A 17,372-nucleotide genomic window follows, 5' to 3' on the forward strand; every position below is an offset into this window, starting at 1 on the left:
TTGTGCAAGTCTTGGAGTTGGAAAGCACTTTTTATCCCATCATCCTGTGTGTACTTAGTGCAGAGCCATCTTCTGAGGCAACTCCGATGTGATGCCATTCCAGACCCTTCACAAGTCAACATATATTTCTGATAAAAACTGGTCAAAAAAAAAACTTTATTCAACTTAGAATTTTTCGGATCCTGGTTTATCTCAACAATTTACCATTTTCTGCAATGTCAGAGCTTCCTGACATTTACAATTAACTCACAAATTAACTTAGAAATGATAGTAAGCTCTCAGCTAAATGATCTAGTGGCCACTGGGGAGCAGACCAATTTTCTAGAATAAGGTTAGGACTAAGTTGCTCTGTAACGATGTTATGGTTGGTTGTGTAGAAGCAGTTATTCAAGTGTGAGCAGGAATCTAGGTGTGAGAGGGAGTCATTGTCTGCCTCTCATTCTGGCTGGTTACTCAGCACTCTGACATTCCTCCATCTGTAAAACAGATAATCTGCTATTAAAATTTTTTGGAATTCAAGGCTCCATAATGGAATCAAGAAGTCATGGAATCCTAGCTTGGAAGGAAGTTTGGAGGGCATTGGTCCAACTTCCCACTGAACCCAGAGTTCTGGAGATGGACAGATGATCAAACAGATGCAGATGGAGCGATTTTCAGGAGTTGCAGATTCAAGGAAGGTAACATAAACGTGACAAGGTCTGAGTGAAGGCTGCCAGTTTGGCCAGGGCCACCTGGAGAGATGGAGGGGAAGGGTTCATGCTCTCCAAGACTGCTACCACTGGGAAACTTTGTTTTTAGAAAGCTTTGTTCCTTGTATGAAAGCAAAAATCGATGTTTTGGAAATATCTTCCTCTTGTCTGATTTTATCTTGAGAAGGAATATAATGAAATCTCATCCCTTTACCATATGATAGACCTTTAAATCTTTGAAAACTTTCATGCCCCTCAATCTACTGCTTTTGTTTTACTGGCTAAAGTTCCCAGTTCCCCATATGACCTAGACTCAAGAGATTTGCTTCCCTGAGTTGACCTTGGTTTGCCAGTCTCTTAAGAAGTGTCTGAAAGCAAGTACATTACTCAGAAGTTACATGACCATCAGGGACAGTGTCTGTCCACTGCACCGTGTGATTGGCTTTAAATGGAGCCTTTCATCAAGGAAGAGCCCCTATATCCTGGAGTCAAATCTTAATCATCTGGGGCTTGTACAAGGGATTTATTGCATTTAAGAATGTCTCACACTTATCCTCATTAAATTTCATTGTGTTTTGGCTTTTTGGTAGCTTTTAGAATCTGTCTCTTTTATATTTTGTTCCTTTGCAAATGTACTAGGAATGTTTTTTTTCTTTTTTACAGTTTTGCCCAGTCATTGAACGAAATATTGCAGATACCAGGGCTTCTGGAGTTTCTGGGGCCTTCGGTGTCACGAGTGATTATGTTGAAAATAGTTGCATGTTTATTTCTTCAGTTAACTCATAAGTAGTGGTTAATGGCAGGGTCTCTGGAATGAGATTTGCCAGGGTTTAAGTACTGGGTCTGCCAATATACCAGGTGTGTGGCCTTGGGTGTATTAACTTATCTGTGCCTCAATTACCTCATCTCTAAAATGGGGATAATAATGTAACTATCACATATGGTTGTTTTGATGATTAAATGAGTTAAAATATATAAAGCACTTAGACTAGTGCCTGGCACATAGCATGCACTATTTGTTAATGAAGATAAAATAAATAGAAACAAGAGTCCTAAAGATAGGGTAGTCGCTTGTTTATATTTGTAGCTCCAGAGACTAATGCTGTGCCTGGAATACATTTGGTGCCAATATATTGAGAATATGATGAATGGGTTTCCATAGTGTTGTAGACACTGCCTGTAAGCAGATACTACAATCAATGCTATGGCTCCTAATGTTAACAGATTTTCAACATGATTATTAAAAAGAGGTCCTGACCATGGAAAGAGAAGTTGTGTACATTCAACCTCAGACCATCTCCATCGTGGTCATTTTGCCACTAATCTTTCTGTGAATGATAATAGCATCAGTGTCTTGCTAGTGTTTCCTAATCAGATCTTCAGCTTGTTTCAACTTTTGTAGATTCCTAGGCCTGAGGCAGATTCATTTAAAAAAATGATTAAAAAATAAATGTTTTAGGCATCGTTCATGATGTGAAAGTTTCTGCATCCTCCTACCTTTCTGTTTACATCACAAGTGAAGCTTTGCCGTCAGGATAGGTCTTGATTTTTAGGTGCATAGCCATGTAACCCTCCCCTGGGTTCAGCTTCAGTATGTTAAAGCCAGTTCTCATCAGGTTGGAAATTTAAATCTTCCAGAGATATCTTTTACACATAATTCCCTTTGAACTTCTGTCCATGCTAATTTAAACACAGTCGGTATTTTCCTCCTTCTATATTAATACAGTCAAGCTCAAAGAATAAAATTCACCAGTGTTTTCTCCTTTGAATGTGTTCAATAGGTAACCCTGAAGCAATTACCTACTGCAAGAGGTGGGAGGAGCCATTCTGTAGGAGCAGGGGCCACGGGTAATATGATATGTGGTTGTTGTGTGTGTAACGTGCTAATACTTTTGACAGCAACCATCCTAAAGGGGTGTAGCAAGTCATTTGAAATTTGTACACAGACTGCCCTATCCATTACGCATGGCCCATATCATTCCCATAATCTCCCAAGGCAGATATGCTATTACACTCAGCGGGCCAAGGTCTGCTGGTGCTTATATACACATAACTCCCACTGACTCTGTGCCACCGAGACACTTCAATGGGGGTTGTCAGCGGCATAAATTTAGCCCGGTACAGTCACAACCACAGCGGGCGCAGCTGAACAGAGAGACCTGGCTGTGTGTTAAAAAGGCTGAGGAAGAACAAAAAAGCTGCCGGTTTTCATAAGAAATCTTATCCCTTGAGCATTGAGAACTGTAGCCCGATACTCACCACACTCTTTATCCTTGTCCCACAACCTGTGGATCCCAGGCTGGGACTTGGAAGCAGCTAAAACAGAGTGGGCATTAAAAAAAAAAAAAAAAAGTGTGCTACAGGGCATAAAACTGTGCTTTGCATCCAACCTTATTATGTGTGGGAGAAGAATTCCCCATAGATGATCTTCAGAACATTTATTTATCAAAATTTAAAGAAGCTTCTTGGAACCAATGGCCTTTAAATATAGAAAATTAAAAATACGTAAAACAAAGGCACAAAGATGCTCACCTTTTGAAAGTCACTAATACATCCAATTAAATCACATTTGTTATGGGTGTTATAATGTATCCCATATATATTGTCATGCTAATATGATGATAGCTATATTAAACCTTTCACAGTGATTTCCAGCATGTTATCTCATGTGATTATTTGCAAGGTCTTTTTTGGCCCCTCAGATATCCCCAAATCATATCTTCTAAGTGATCAGCTTAGAAGCTCTGGTTGCAGCAAACACCAGGATTTAATCCTTCCTCCTTGGAGTCATGGCCCTCACAGCTGTAAACATGAAGCCTGTTCCTAATCATCAGAAGTGCCATCGTTTGGCCAGCAAAGCCTGGGTTTGAATCCCGGCTTCGTGCCACGCTGTGTGTATCTTGGGTGTGTTGCTGTTAAGCCCCATTTTTCTCATCTATATCCTAGGTTAAGACAGTAACTTCACAGTGATGCTGTGAGGACAACATCAGAAAGCGCTTAGTGCAACATACATGCACCAATGAGTGAAGGCCTGCAACTGTTACAGTGTGTGCTACTTAGTAGGCACTCAATACAAGCTTCTTTCCTCTTTTTCATCTTTTCTTCCCCACCATATCCTAACAATGCTTATGTGAGCCTATGAATATTGAGAAAATACCTTTAAAAAAACATAAATATTATTCCATGAATAACAAATGACTATGCATTAAACGGAACACATTTAAAGCTATACTCACCCTTTGATTATTGGTATAGAACAGGTAAGAATGATCTAATCGAAAGAAAAACGGAAAAATAAAGAGTAAACAAAGAACCAAATTAGACATTCAGTCAAGTATGATTAGTGTCTGTTTCCGGTGGAGATTTTAGCTGAGTTTAGGATCCTGACTCTCTGGCTATTAAGGTACAGTGGTTTAGGGTGACCATTAAGAAGTTGAATGCCTAATTCATTCAGAGTTCCCATAGATTTTCTTTCTCAATTTGGGAAAGACCGAAAATCAGGTGCAATTCTGTGAATGCTATAAAACTAGTATGTTTAATGATAACGAACTTAGAAAAAGGAAACTATCTTTTTCCTTAATAAATTTAGCTTTCTCTTCATTTCTTCATTTTAAAAAAGTAGTTCACAATATGAGGACCCTAGTTTGAAGTCAAATTAATCATGTGTTAAAACATGACATCACTCATTCCACTCATTCTGAAAACAGTGGTCTAGGTAGGTCACATTAAAAAAAAAAATGTGTTCTTGAATATGAAAAAATGCAATAGGTTAATTTGCAAAGTATAAATAATTCAATACAAAATTATGCATTTCTCTTTACATATTTTCCTATATAAAATACTGCCTCCTCATGATTAAGTAAACTCCCATTGGCACGTGTAACTCCCTTAGAGCTCAGAGAGGAGATGCAATATTGTGTTTTTTTAGAAGAAAGTAACTGAAATTTAGTAAATTGAAAAGAGCATATGCATTTGTGTGTGTGTGTGTTGGTGGGGAGTTGATTTTTTTCAGTTTAGAAAACAACCTCCAGTTTGAAGTTGCACTTAGAAAAGGTTAGAAGGTAAAAAAAAATTGAACAGAATTTGGACAATATTCAGGGACTTTAGAGAGTGTGTGTCTGAGAATTTGGTAGTGAAGATGGCAATGTAGCCACTTCCATTTGTGTAATACAATCAGCAAGAATAAAACAAGGCTTATCTAAGTATAAGATGAGGTGGTCAAACTCTAAATAGAACATAAAATTGATATACATATATCCAAATATACATGATAAATTTGTTAAATTCTTTTTGTCTTATTAAAGATAATAAGAAACACCAAAATTCAAATATGTCCTTCTGCCTTCAAACGTCACTTCTTTTTATGTAGGGTTGATGATACTGGCCTCTCAAGTTCTGGGTAGTTTTGTAGTCAGTGAATCTTGTCAAACAGGAATTTGTTTTAAAAACAAGGTGTTCTCCCTCCTCATCCACATTTTGCCTCGATTTTAGTGATCCTTTCACCCTCCCATGCCTGTCAGATCATAGCATCATATTAGCCTGCATCAAATTGATTTAGGACAGTAAGCATTTCCTCCGGAATGAAATTCCCCATGAAAATGTAACAACACCACCCAACGTCAAAAAAATGTCATGGGAAAAGTGCCAGAAGTTGAGCTAAAATGAAGGCTGAATGCTTTATATCAGGGAGAAGGGGAAAAGGGTCAGACAGAAAGAGAAGCGAAAGGAAAAGCAGGGCAGGAGGAGAGGCATGAAGGAGAGGAGGGACCTAAATTAGAACAAGAGGCGATGTTTATTAATAACCTTACTGACCCACAGGCCCCTGACACAAAATACATTAAGTATTCTTGGGACACTCTGGTCTGTCACTCACAGGAGGAGCAAATAAAATGGTGTTGGAAGCTGCAAACTTTCTGAGAACAGATAAAAAAGAAAAGAAAAAGCCAGAACAAGATGAAGGCATAGACTCACGAGCTCAAGAGGCCTCACGGTCCGGGTTCACTTTCTCCTGCAGCATCTTCTCCAGGCAGTCCACCTGACGCCTGCACATTTCTGGCAAAGTAGGACTGAAACAAACACAAGAAAATATTGAATTTTAGTTGCAAAGAGGTACAGTGGTTAAGAGTGACCATTCATGGCCATTGTAAGACATTTGGTAATTAGAGGAAAGCATGAAGAAGTAAATAAAAATTCCCTCTGATCTCACCACTTAAATATAATCATTGTGAACACTTTGATAGACATTTTCTAATCTTTTTCCTCTATTTTTTTTTTTGCACATATGCATTTGTGTGTTTGGAAACTACAGTGCAGACCCTGCTGTAGTGTACTATTTTGCAGGCTGCTTTTCCCATTTGATAAGTCATAGTAAATATTTGTTCATTTTGTTAAAAAACTATTCCAAAACATAATTTATTTCTTCCTTCCTTCCTTCCTTTCTTTTCTTCTTTCTTTCTTTCTTTCTTCTTTATTTCTCTCTCTTTCTTTCTTTCTTTCTCTCTCTCTCTCTCTCTCTTTCTCTCTCTTTCTTTCTTCTTTCCTTCTTTCCTTCTTCTTGAGACAGGGTCTCACTCTGTCACCCAGGCTGGAGTGCTGTGGTGTGATCTGGGCTCACTACAGTCTCCACCTCCCAGGCTCAAGCGATCTTCCCACGTCAGCTCCCCCAAGTAGCTGGGACTACAGGCCTGCGCCACCACACCAAGCTAATTTTGTTTGTTTGTTTGTTTGTAGAGATGGGGTTTGCCATATTGTCTGGGCTGGCCTCGAACTCCTGAGCTCAAGAGATCCACCCACCTCAGCTTCCCAAAGTGCTAAGTTTACAGGTGTGAGCCACTGTGCCCAGCCTCCAAAACATGATTTCAGTGCCAGCATTGCATTTCCTTATCTGTAGCGGCTGTAATTCATTCATTCCTCTAACCTCTAGTTAGACATTGATACCATTTGTAACTTGTTGCCTTTATAAAATCTTCCTGTATATCTTCATTTCCTCTGGATAAATTATTATATGTGAAAATCGTGGGTCAAAGCCTTTTTTCTGTTTTGTTATTTTACTTTTGGCTACATTTTGTAGAGTTGCCCTCCAAAGTTGCCGATTTATATTCTCACTCAGGGTGCATGCGAACAAATACAGATTTCAGGAACCATCATTAACTCTTCCCCCCAAAAGATAAGAAACATAGCATCCCATTGTGTTTTGTATTATGTTGATTATTTGTGATGCTAACTTTCTTTACATTTCTTGACTCTTTGTCTTGTTTTCTGTGTAGGTGATTTTGCATGCTTTTTAAAATATTTGTTTATTTAACATTTGCCCTGTAGTTCCAAGGAAATTTTCATTAATTTTCTATTAAATTATAAAAGTTTTTTACACATTAAGTTTATTAACTCTCTCACTATCATATATTGCAAACATTTTCTCCATTTTGTCATTTGGTTTTTAATTGTTAATGGATATGTTGATGAATTTAAGTGCTAAATATTTTCCTTTATTCTTCCTTCTGCTTTATGTTTTAAAAGGCTTTGCCCATCCCGGAGTAAAATCAGTATTAACCAATATTTTCTACTAGTGCTTTTGTGGCTCCTTTTATTTATAGAAACATTTAAATCTCTTATTTATCTGGAATTTTTTTTTGGTCATGGTAATAAGAATCTATTTAATAAAATTTATTTTCCTTATTGATCCAAATGTATGCTCTTGGGCCTGTTTCTGTGTTTTCATGTTTATTTTATTATCTTTTTGTCTCCATCATTTTTGTCAAAATTCTCCCTTTTTATTGTTGTAATTTAAGAATATGTTTTTATGTCTAGTAAAGTAAGCTCTCCCTCTTTAAGAGTGGTATTCTGGATGATGCTTTCTTATTAGTTATTCCATAAGAATGCATCAAGTTTCAAATTTAAATGTTAGAAAATACAATTTAATTCAAGCATGGTGGCTTACACCTATAATCCCAGCTCTTTGGAAGACTGAAGTGGGAGGATCACTTGAGACTAGGAGTTTAAGGCTTCAGTGAACCATGATATAGTCACTGCACTTCAGCCTGGGCAACAGAGAAAGATTCTGATTTAAAAAAACAAAAAACAAAAAAGAGAGAGTGAGAATACAATTTATAGATTAATGTGTGTGGATTAAAGGTCTTTTTAAAACTGGGTTTTCTCATGTGGAAATAAACCATGCTTTCTCATCAATCTTTTCATATGAACTTCTGTAAAGTTGTAGTTCCATCAGGTAGTTTCTCAATACAATCTCACATTTATTCAGTGCTATTGTGCATGCAATTTCCCTATTCAATTTCATGACTTTGCTGAGCAACATTTTTTTAAAGCATTTTAAGCACTTTTATTTCATATTTGCCACTTTACTGGTTTCTTATTCAAATAATTTGTCAATTTGATTCTCTTGAATCATCTAGGTAGATAATATTATTATCTGCAAATAATGATCATTCTGTTCCTTTCCCAAAATTATGTAATTTCTTTATTTTTCCTGTCTTATTGCAAAGGATTAGAACTTCCAAATTATTTAAAAAGATTCTTCATTAGGAAGGCTTTTAATATTTCACTGCTACAAATGCACTGTATTTTTGATAAGCTCTTGCCCTTAAATGCTTTTTTGACTTCAACTTTCAGTCTCCACTTCTGAACCTTCTGTACCCTAGTCCCAATGTATGGGTCCCAGTCCTCCCTGCTCAGTGCTGAATAAGTCTTACCTTTTTGTATACAAGAATGTTCTGTCTCTATACATACAGCCTCATTACTTATCTACTGATGGCTTCTTTTTGAGTCATAACACCCATGGTTCACTGTAGGAGAACTCTTCTTCAATTCTTGGACCAAAACAATAAAAATTGGAATCACCCTTGATTTATTTAGCAAATCATAAGAAACTACCTCACTATTTTCTGCCACCTTAAAAGTTAGTGTCTTGCATACGAGTTTTTATTTTTCCATTTTAGGAAATGCTAAACTTTTTTCTCACATAGAAATGGTTATTTCATTTGAATTATGCTGGCTTTCTGCCAGGGAAAAGTAAAAATAACTTGGATTTTGCATGTGCCATGCAAAAAGAATTGGTTCCATGGGTTAGACTGGTTAGAACAATATATGAAAATAGACTGAGGGGGAAAAACAGCAATGTTTAGCAAGAGTGTTTGGTTACATGTGGAGAGGTGGAATGGTGAACCTCTCCAAGTAGAAGTGGCCTTTGGGATGAGCCACGGCTTAAAAACCGTGAGACCTCAAACACATCTGTATATCACCTTGATTTTCCATTTTCTCAACTCTAAATTGAGCATCTTTCCCCTGCAAGGATAATGTAAAAATCAGAGACAACTTCTGGAAAGCATCTAGTTGGACACTTGGCACCAAAGCAGGCACTTAAAAGAGAAGCTGTTAGGTTCTGGCCAGGTTTGAAGGCAGGAACATCGGCCATGTTTTAGATAACAAATGAAGACTTTAGTATGAATTTCTACATAGAACTAACCCCAAACATGCTCAAGAAGTTTAGGATTTAGCCAACAGGCATTACTGTACTTGGGGTGCCATTAAAGGGTTCCCCAGCCTCTGCCCAAGGTAGTGGAAACCCTGTCTTCTCTTTTCTCCTCTGTCAGGGTTGGCCTTTGCCTTGACTGCTGACTTTATTGGATCCTACTTCCTGTCCCACCCTGATAGAACATGAACTGTGAATGTTTAGATTCTGTCTTCCTCTGAGGGAGACCGGAAGGGCTCCTAATTTTGGTAAAACAGTAAATTTAGTCATTATAGCCATGTGCCTGGCATTTAAGAACCTCCTTGTCAGCACCCCTTAATTTTTCCAATTTGTTAGCCTGGAAAGCACCCCTATTAGTATCAAACTTAAGTCTTAATGAGGTGAAATGAGAATTTACCCCTATCATTCCCCAAATGAAGATAGAGATCTGTATTTTTTTGAAACATAATGGGAGGTATCTGTGTTATTGTTTAAAATCAATTATCCTTTATTCCATGCTTTTTTTTTCCCTGTTGTTTATTTTATCTGTCCTGCTTTCCCAGAGGGGCAGAATTAAGGCCCCCATTTGGTTTTTATTATCATAATCAGTTAATAGCTGTTCTATAATGCTTTACTTATTGTGTTAATTTTCTGTAGTTATGTCCAGAGGCCGCTTACTGGAAGATCACATTTTAAAAAAAAATAGAAGATCTAACACCCTCTTTAACAGGTCCAGTTTCCATCTGTAGTTTCAGCTGAAATTATCCAACATGATTGAATTGCAAGATCATTGAAAAAATATATAAACTGTAGCTAGTATTTTAAGTATATCTGTTTTGAGTCCAAACATTACATTAGTATGAGGACACTCCAAACACTCATCATAGTATTTCTGTTGACCACAGCTTATGATACCACTTCCTCAGATCAGCCCTGAATCTTTCAGAGGTATGAGTGTGTGCTATTGCTGGGCACATTGTTAATCATTGTAGTTCCATCGCATAGGTGCCTAACCTCTGGGTCCCAGGGACCATCATCCTATTGCTGTTGGAGATTTTAATGTGAATGTATCTTATGTAGATGTTGGCAGTTAAAGAACTAGTTCTCAAGTTAAAATGGAGCTTCAAAGCAGACCATAGGGAGAAACAAACTTACCTGAAAGATGACAAAGGACATTTGTATAATAAATGTGATAGAATGGGCCCCATGATAGATGCATTCTGAATTAGATGAATGTACTGAAGTGAAAAGAGTTTCACTGGGTGGTCAGCACTGTGGGTTCTAGGCCTACCTCTAACATGAACTCACTCTTAAGACCTCTGGGGGCCTCAGTGTTCTCTTTTGTAAAATGAGGAGGAGTTGAGATGAAAGTTCTGTTTCCTCTCCACATTCACACTCTGTGTGATGTTCAGCCAGGAGTGATTCTGTTAAGCAGTTCAGTGAGGAAGAGTCATTAGCAGGTCAGGATTGGATCAGAATTAGAATGCTTCTGGTTCATTATTGAGTCTCTGAAGATGGGCATGGCACTTGGCATAAAACAAGGGCTCATTTGTAGTTTCATAATAAGTTAGTGTTGATTGTGAGGCCTACATAAAACTCCAATTTGAGAACTGTTATTCCTTCGATGGCAGAGAGAGGAGGTGGAGAGAGGGCTAGACCACGAAGTCACAGGACCTGGCTGTGTGACTCTGGGCAGGTAACTTCATTTCTCCCATTCTTTTCTCCTTTACTTGTCACATAAAGGGTTTGGAGGAGAATTGTCAAAGTAGCTTCTTCTTCTTTTTTTTTTTTGAGATGGAGTCTCACTCTGTCACCCAGGCTAGAGTGCAGTGGTGCCATCTTGGCTCACCGCAACCCCCGCCTCCCGGGTTCAAGCCTCAGCCTCCCGAGTAACTGGGATTACAGCCGTCCACCACCACACCCAGTTAATTTTTGTATTTTTAGTAGAGACAGGATTTCACCATCTTGGCCAGGCTGGTCTTGAACTCCTGACCTCGTGATCCACCCGCCTTGGCCTCCTAAAGTGCTGGGATTACAAGCGTGAGCCACTGTGCTCAGCCCCAAAGTAGCTTCTAATTAAGAAAGTCAATGACCTTAGGAGAATGGTCATCCCTGTAAAGCAAATAAAAAGTTTCCAATGCTTTACAAAATCCAGTGTCCAGAGCAGGTAGAGCACATTACCTATGATTTAATGCTCTCTGGGAAGAACTTCATGGGGATGGGCTGAGAAGAAGAGGAAGGAAAAGGGAACTGTACACTCAAGTTTGGCTGGGACTTTCATGCAACGAAGGAAATGAGGTCTCCTGTAATTGCCTCTTATTAAGGTAGAGAATGTATCAAATGCTGTGTTTAAATCAATTCAAGGCCGATTCTTAGCACAGTGCACCACCTGTTTTGGCTGTTTCCATATCCTGCTTACAGTGGTGATGTGTGAGAGCTTTTTCTTCAGGCAGTGCCATCAGAGAAGGAAAAGAATGGCAACAACATATTGAAAGGAAGAGGGAAAAAGTTCATATACATTTCAATGGAGGCACGTTTAAGGCATTTAAAAAGGGAGTCTGAGAAATAATGACAAAGTTTGAACAGAATCTTAACTTTGATCTGATTTTCTTCTGTAAAGCAATTTGGCACATAATTTTTCAAGTGCTAAACCACAAATTCTAATAGCTGGACCTCAATGCCTTCATTTGCATCTTGGGACTTCTATTCCCCCCAAAAAAGTTTAGGAAATTATTAAGGTGATTTTCCAGAGAGATTAAAGCATAAAGCATTTGCTGGTCAGTTCTCATAAAAACTACAGCAGCATAGAATAGCTGAGATTAAAAGCTAGATTTAAATCATGCGAGGGCTCAGTTAGTATCAGTGCCTAATGAAGAAATCTGTAAAGTTGATTTGATGGAGAAAAATTCTATCAAGGTGTGATTGGAATTTTCCCTTCCAATTGCTGTTGGGGATTTTAAGAGGGATATATCCTACATGGACTTTGGTATTCACAGGACATAGCTCTGAAATTAAAATGATGCTTTAAAGCAGAGCATAGGGACAAACTAATTTACCTAAAGGGTAACAAAGGAGGTTCTTAACTAAAAATAAACATGATGGATTGGGACTCAATGTTAGACTGAATTTCTCCTTAGTTTTTTAGCCCAAAATCTTTCCTAGTTCATATATGTAAGTGATAGACTGTCATCGCCTTGAGGGCTAATTGATATTATTCTTTTTTTTCGTTCCCAGTACTCCACTCATGGTTCTTACTACATAATAGATTCCCACTAAATGTTTGCACAGTAGATGAACTGAAATACTTTGATAATTTTTAAAAAGGTTCTTGCAGAGCATGGTGCTGTTTTGGGCCTATCTTGTTCAATAACTTGATTGGCCAGTTGTACAACAACTAGTGAGCATTGTGCGGGCAGCCTGCAGGCTGAATTGGGCCAGTGTTTATCCACCCTTTAAAATCAAGAACCTTGAACTTTGCATAACAATATGAATTTCTAAATTCTGAAGTTGTGGCACTATTTGGTCAACAGCTGTGCATAGTGACTATTAGGAATAGCAGCCCCCATTAGGAAGGGCTCCTTCACAGGTTGCCATTATTAATAAATGTGATAGATTGCCCCCTGCACTGCCCCCCCACCCCGCCCCACCACGTTAGGTTGCATTCTGAATTAGATTTAGATGGATACACTGAATTCTGTGGCATATGACTCCAGGCTGACTTCACATTTTTTCTTTTTTTCTTTTTTTTTTTGAGACAGTGTCTCACTCTGTCGCTCAGGCTAGGGTGCAGTGGTGAGATCATCGTTCACTGCGGATTCTATGTCCTGAGGCTCAAGCAATCCTTCCACCTCAGACTCCCATGTAACTGGAACTAGCACCACCATCCCCATCTAATTTTTGTATTTGTTGTAGAGACAGGGTTTCGCCATGTATCTACATGCAGGGGCATGAGCTCACTGCAACCTCCACCTCCCGGGTTCAAGCGATTTTCATGCCTCAACCTCCCGAGTAGCTGGTATTACAGGTGCCCACCACCACATCTGCCTAACTTTTGTATTTTTAGTAGAGACAGGGTTTCACTGTGTTGGCCAGGCTTGTCTCGAACTCTAGACCTCAAGTGATCTACCTGTCTTGGCCTCCCAAAGTGCTGGGATTACAGGCGCGAGCCACCACGTGAGCCTAGTATGCCTTTCTATGGTGTTGGCTTTGAACAAGTTAAAGATCTAAGTGTGAGCTTAATTGTTTTCTCCAGCTTCACAAAAAGAGAAGATTCTAAGTGCTAGGCTTGGCGTGAATCTGTAGTGTGAACATTTCTACAACCTCAGTGTGGCTCCAGTGGGAATTGAGCCGAATCCAAGCACTAAATAACCCTAATGATACCAAGTAGGAGCTCATCAGGGAGCTGTTGAAGAGTTTATCAGAGCATATTAAAATACAATACATTCACATAATCAAAAAAGGTACACCAGTCCATCTGTCTATATATTCCTTTCTGATATTAAATTTGTCCAGGGACTTTTCAAAATTACATCACCTATCCCTACACTTTCCTTTGTGTATAAAAATGTGGCAAGAATGGAGAGCAAATCAGAATAATGCACGTTGGTGAAAGTCCTATAATTGAAATCATTATTGCTTAAGACACCATTGCTTTAATCAGCCCTATCATAAATCAATGCTTTTCACAAGTAAAGGTTTAAAATAAAATGCTGTTAAACAAATTGGGCCTCTTAAAAGGCATGATGCAATTGGGAAGCTACTGAAAATGGATAAAAAAGTGCTTTCTGAATGGATTCACTGGTTCCAGCATTTTGTCTTCCACTTAATTTAAAAAAATATATTACCTGGTCCTTTCTTAGAAATTACATATTGGAGGTGTATAATGGCCAAGCCTTTAACCCATTAAAAAAATTCACTCCCCGGAACAGTTAATATTTGACGTTTAATTGCTTTTTCTTGTTGGAGAGGAAAATGGTTTTTTTCTTCTTTTCTTGATTGACTTTTCAAAAATCACCCTGTGAGCTATAAAGATGGAGATGATTTTCAAAAACTGAAGTACACATCTATGTGTATGCACGCATATATATGTTCATGTATAAATAAAATCTCCCATGTACCAGAAGCTGGTGCTTCCCTCACAATAACTCTGCAAGGCAGGTGTGACTATCTGCCTGTACTGGATTAGGCAGCAGAGGTCTAGAGAGGTGTCACTCAGGTAGTAAGTGGGGCAGTGGGTGGCTTGACCACAGAGCCAAGGAAAAAGGTCATGCCAGTGGTCCTATCTTGGAGTGCAAATCCTCTCAACCTCTTTAGCCAGCACCAGATTCAGGACTATAGCTGATAATCCACACTACGAGCAAATGTCAAAAGAGCCCAACTCTAATCTTTTCTAAGCATTTTAATGTGAGTCCTTCATGGTAACTAAGGTAGGAGAAGCTGTTGAATCAGCCCTATAAATCATGTCCACCTGGAAGAGAGTTCTCATCTGGGGATTTGTGTGAATAAGCAGGGAGGCTTTGGGAGGCTGAGGCAGGTGGATCATGAGGTCAAGAGATCGAGACCATCCTGGCCAACGTGGTGAAACTCCATCTCTACTTAAAATAAAAAAATTAGCCAGGCTTGGTGGTGGAGCATGCCTGTAGTCCCAGCTACTAGGGAGGCTGAGGCAGGAGAATTGCCTGAACCCAAGAGGCAGAGGTTGCAGTGAGCCGAGATCATGCCACTGAACTCCAGCCTGGGCAACAGAGGGAGACTCCATCTCAAAAAACAAAACAAAACAAAAAAACAGGGAGGTCACAGTTTTCTTATTGGAACAGTAATCATACAGACATCAGATGAATTTTGGGCCTCCTCAGGAACTGTTTTAAAAGAAAGAGGGGGCCTGCCAGATATTGGTGTGGAGGGGGTGAGGAAAAGCCTCCATTTGGCTGCCTAGAATTAGAATATTTCCAAGTCAACACTGTCAATCTCCCCACTTTGACATGCAGTAAATCCAGTACCCACAACTAAAGTGTTTTCTTGCTTTCTTTTTCTTTTTCTCCTTTCTTTTTCTTTTTTTTTGAGACAGGGTCTTGCTCTGTTGTCCAGACTGGAGTGCAGTGGCATGATCTCGGCTCACCACAACCTCCACCTCCCCATTTAAAGTAATTCTCCTGCCTCATCCTCCCAAGTAGCTGGGATTACAGGTGCCTGCCACCACGCCCAGCTAATTTTTTGTATTTTTAGTAGAGATGGGATTTCACCATGTTGGCCAGGCTGATCTTGAACTCCTGGTCAGGAGTGATCTGCTTGCCTTGGCCTCCCAAAGTGCTGGGATTACAGGCGTGAGCCACCATGCCTGTTCTTTTTCTTTCTTTTCTTTTCTTCTTTCTCTTCCCACAAAACCAGGTATTATTTAAGTCTCTTGAAAAGCTGCACAAACCAACTGTTCCTCTCAGATTATCCCTTTCAGAGCTCAGGTGATAAGCCTCCTTGGGTTACACCTCCCATGACTTGTGGTCAGATGCGGGCTGTTTCATTCTGCATTATCCTACCTTACAAGAAAATATTTGTATATTGGCCTCACCAGGTCCCAGTTCCTCTGGGAATCGTCTTGTATGCAACATCTTCACAAGGGTGGCAGGCAGTTGAATCTCTGGCCTTCGTGGGACCACTGGACATCTGGCAGAGAACCAGGAAACCACGGTTCCCTTCTGTGAGTCCACTCAGCCGGAAAACTACAAGGTGTGTGACTGTAGGATGAGGCGTTTTGAAAGATGAAGTACAACACTTTGAGAAAGTCTCTGGAAAGAAACTGGCTGATGTCCAATGGAAATTCGACCATTCACAGATTTCTTTACCTAGATATAGAAACACAAAAGCTTACATGTACACATTAAAAATTTTTTTAAGTTATCTTTTCTTTCTTGCCTTCCTTTCTTTTCCCGCGTTTTTTTTTTTGTTTGTTTGTTTTTGTTTTTGTTTTTGGTCTTTTTCTTTTATTCCTGGTTGATAGTAATTCCCATTTTTAACCAAGGAATAGTAAAACTGACACTGTCATATTGCTATGATAGGATATATTAGCAAAACCCTTTTGGAAATTCATTTGCAGTGTGTATCAAGGGCCCATAAAAATGCAAGATAACTATGTGATAATAAGGAAACAGGATATGTACTCTTAATGCTTATAAATACATAGGCAAAATATACATACTATTAGGTAATATTTATCATCCACTTAATATATGACAAGCACAATGCCACATGTTTTATAGGCATTGTCTCATTTATTTTGTACACAGACTTTGTGTGGTAAATATTATTATATCTCCATTTTACAGATTAAAAAAGAGAGGCCTGGGGAGGCTAATTGTTTCATTTGGAGCCTGGTGTGAGATTTCAACCCATCCTAATTGATTACAGAGCTTGTACTATTAATTTATAACACCTTATCATTCCTCATAATATATGGTTATAAGTAAAAAACAAACATTAACAACAACAACAAAAAAAACCCACACTAACAAACAAAAATCAGATAAGCTCTTCTCTTACAATAACCACATGAAAAAATAACTAGGAAAGCATAGACTGAGAAAATGGCCAAACCTAAAAAAACTTATTTGCAACCAGTTAATGAAATAACAGGTAGCCTTCGACACTTAAATGTTTTAAGTTTTTTTTTCCCCCTCTGGATGGGAATTAAGCCCTATATGAATAATTTTCGACCAAGAGAATCTAATTGATATTATTCCGCTAATTTAAGGAAACTTCAAGGGAACTAGTCTTACATGTAGTTGCAAAGACTTTGAAAGGACTTTGTCCAGACTTAGGTGAGAATTTTCTTTTGGACTGGGACCTAGATTAGTCTTTCTTAACTTTCTTAACTTACATTGTGTGAGAACATAGCTGAAGATATTAATGGAATCTATGGTTTCTCTTTCTCTCTCTCCAGAAAAACACATATATTAACATTTATACAACATTTTGCTTTATATATTTTAATTTAATCTTCTTTTTCCAGGAAACTTTGAAAATTTCAGATATATTGCTGGTTTAAGATTTAAACTAAAATTTCTCTTTCTGTTTTGGCTTGCAGAATGTTCTTTATACCTCAGTTTGGGGAAAGTCTTTCTCTAATAAATTTTTTTTTTTTTTTTTTTTGAGACAGAGTCTCACTCTCTCACCCAGGCTGGAGTGTAGTGTCGTGATCTTGGCTCACTGCAACTTCTGCCTCCCAG

The 17,372-nt window shown here is 38.6% G+C and overlaps 1 long non-coding RNA gene across 1 annotated transcript in view; it reads left to right on the plus strand.

Annotated features, from left to right (window-relative positions):
- The window catches only part of LOC110743723, a 38,236-nt gene extending 20,895 nt beyond the window's left edge, over nucleotides 1–17,341 (plus strand). The window contains exons 2-3 of the long non-coding RNA XR_002523221.2: nucleotides 15,722–15,876; nucleotides 17,303–17,341. This is a non-coding gene — a long non-coding RNA (uncharacterized LOC110743723). The remainder of the gene's footprint in view (nucleotides 1–15,721; nucleotides 15,877–17,302) is intronic.
- The last annotated feature ends 31 nt before the right edge of the window (nucleotides 17,342–17,372 follow it).

The sequence above is a fragment of the Papio anubis genome, chromosome 7 (assembly GCF_008728515.1).
Source record: "Papio anubis isolate 15944 chromosome 7, Panubis1.0, whole genome shotgun sequence".
In the NCBI taxonomy this organism is placed as follows: Eukaryota; Metazoa; Chordata; class Mammalia; order Primates; family Cercopithecidae; genus Papio; species Papio anubis.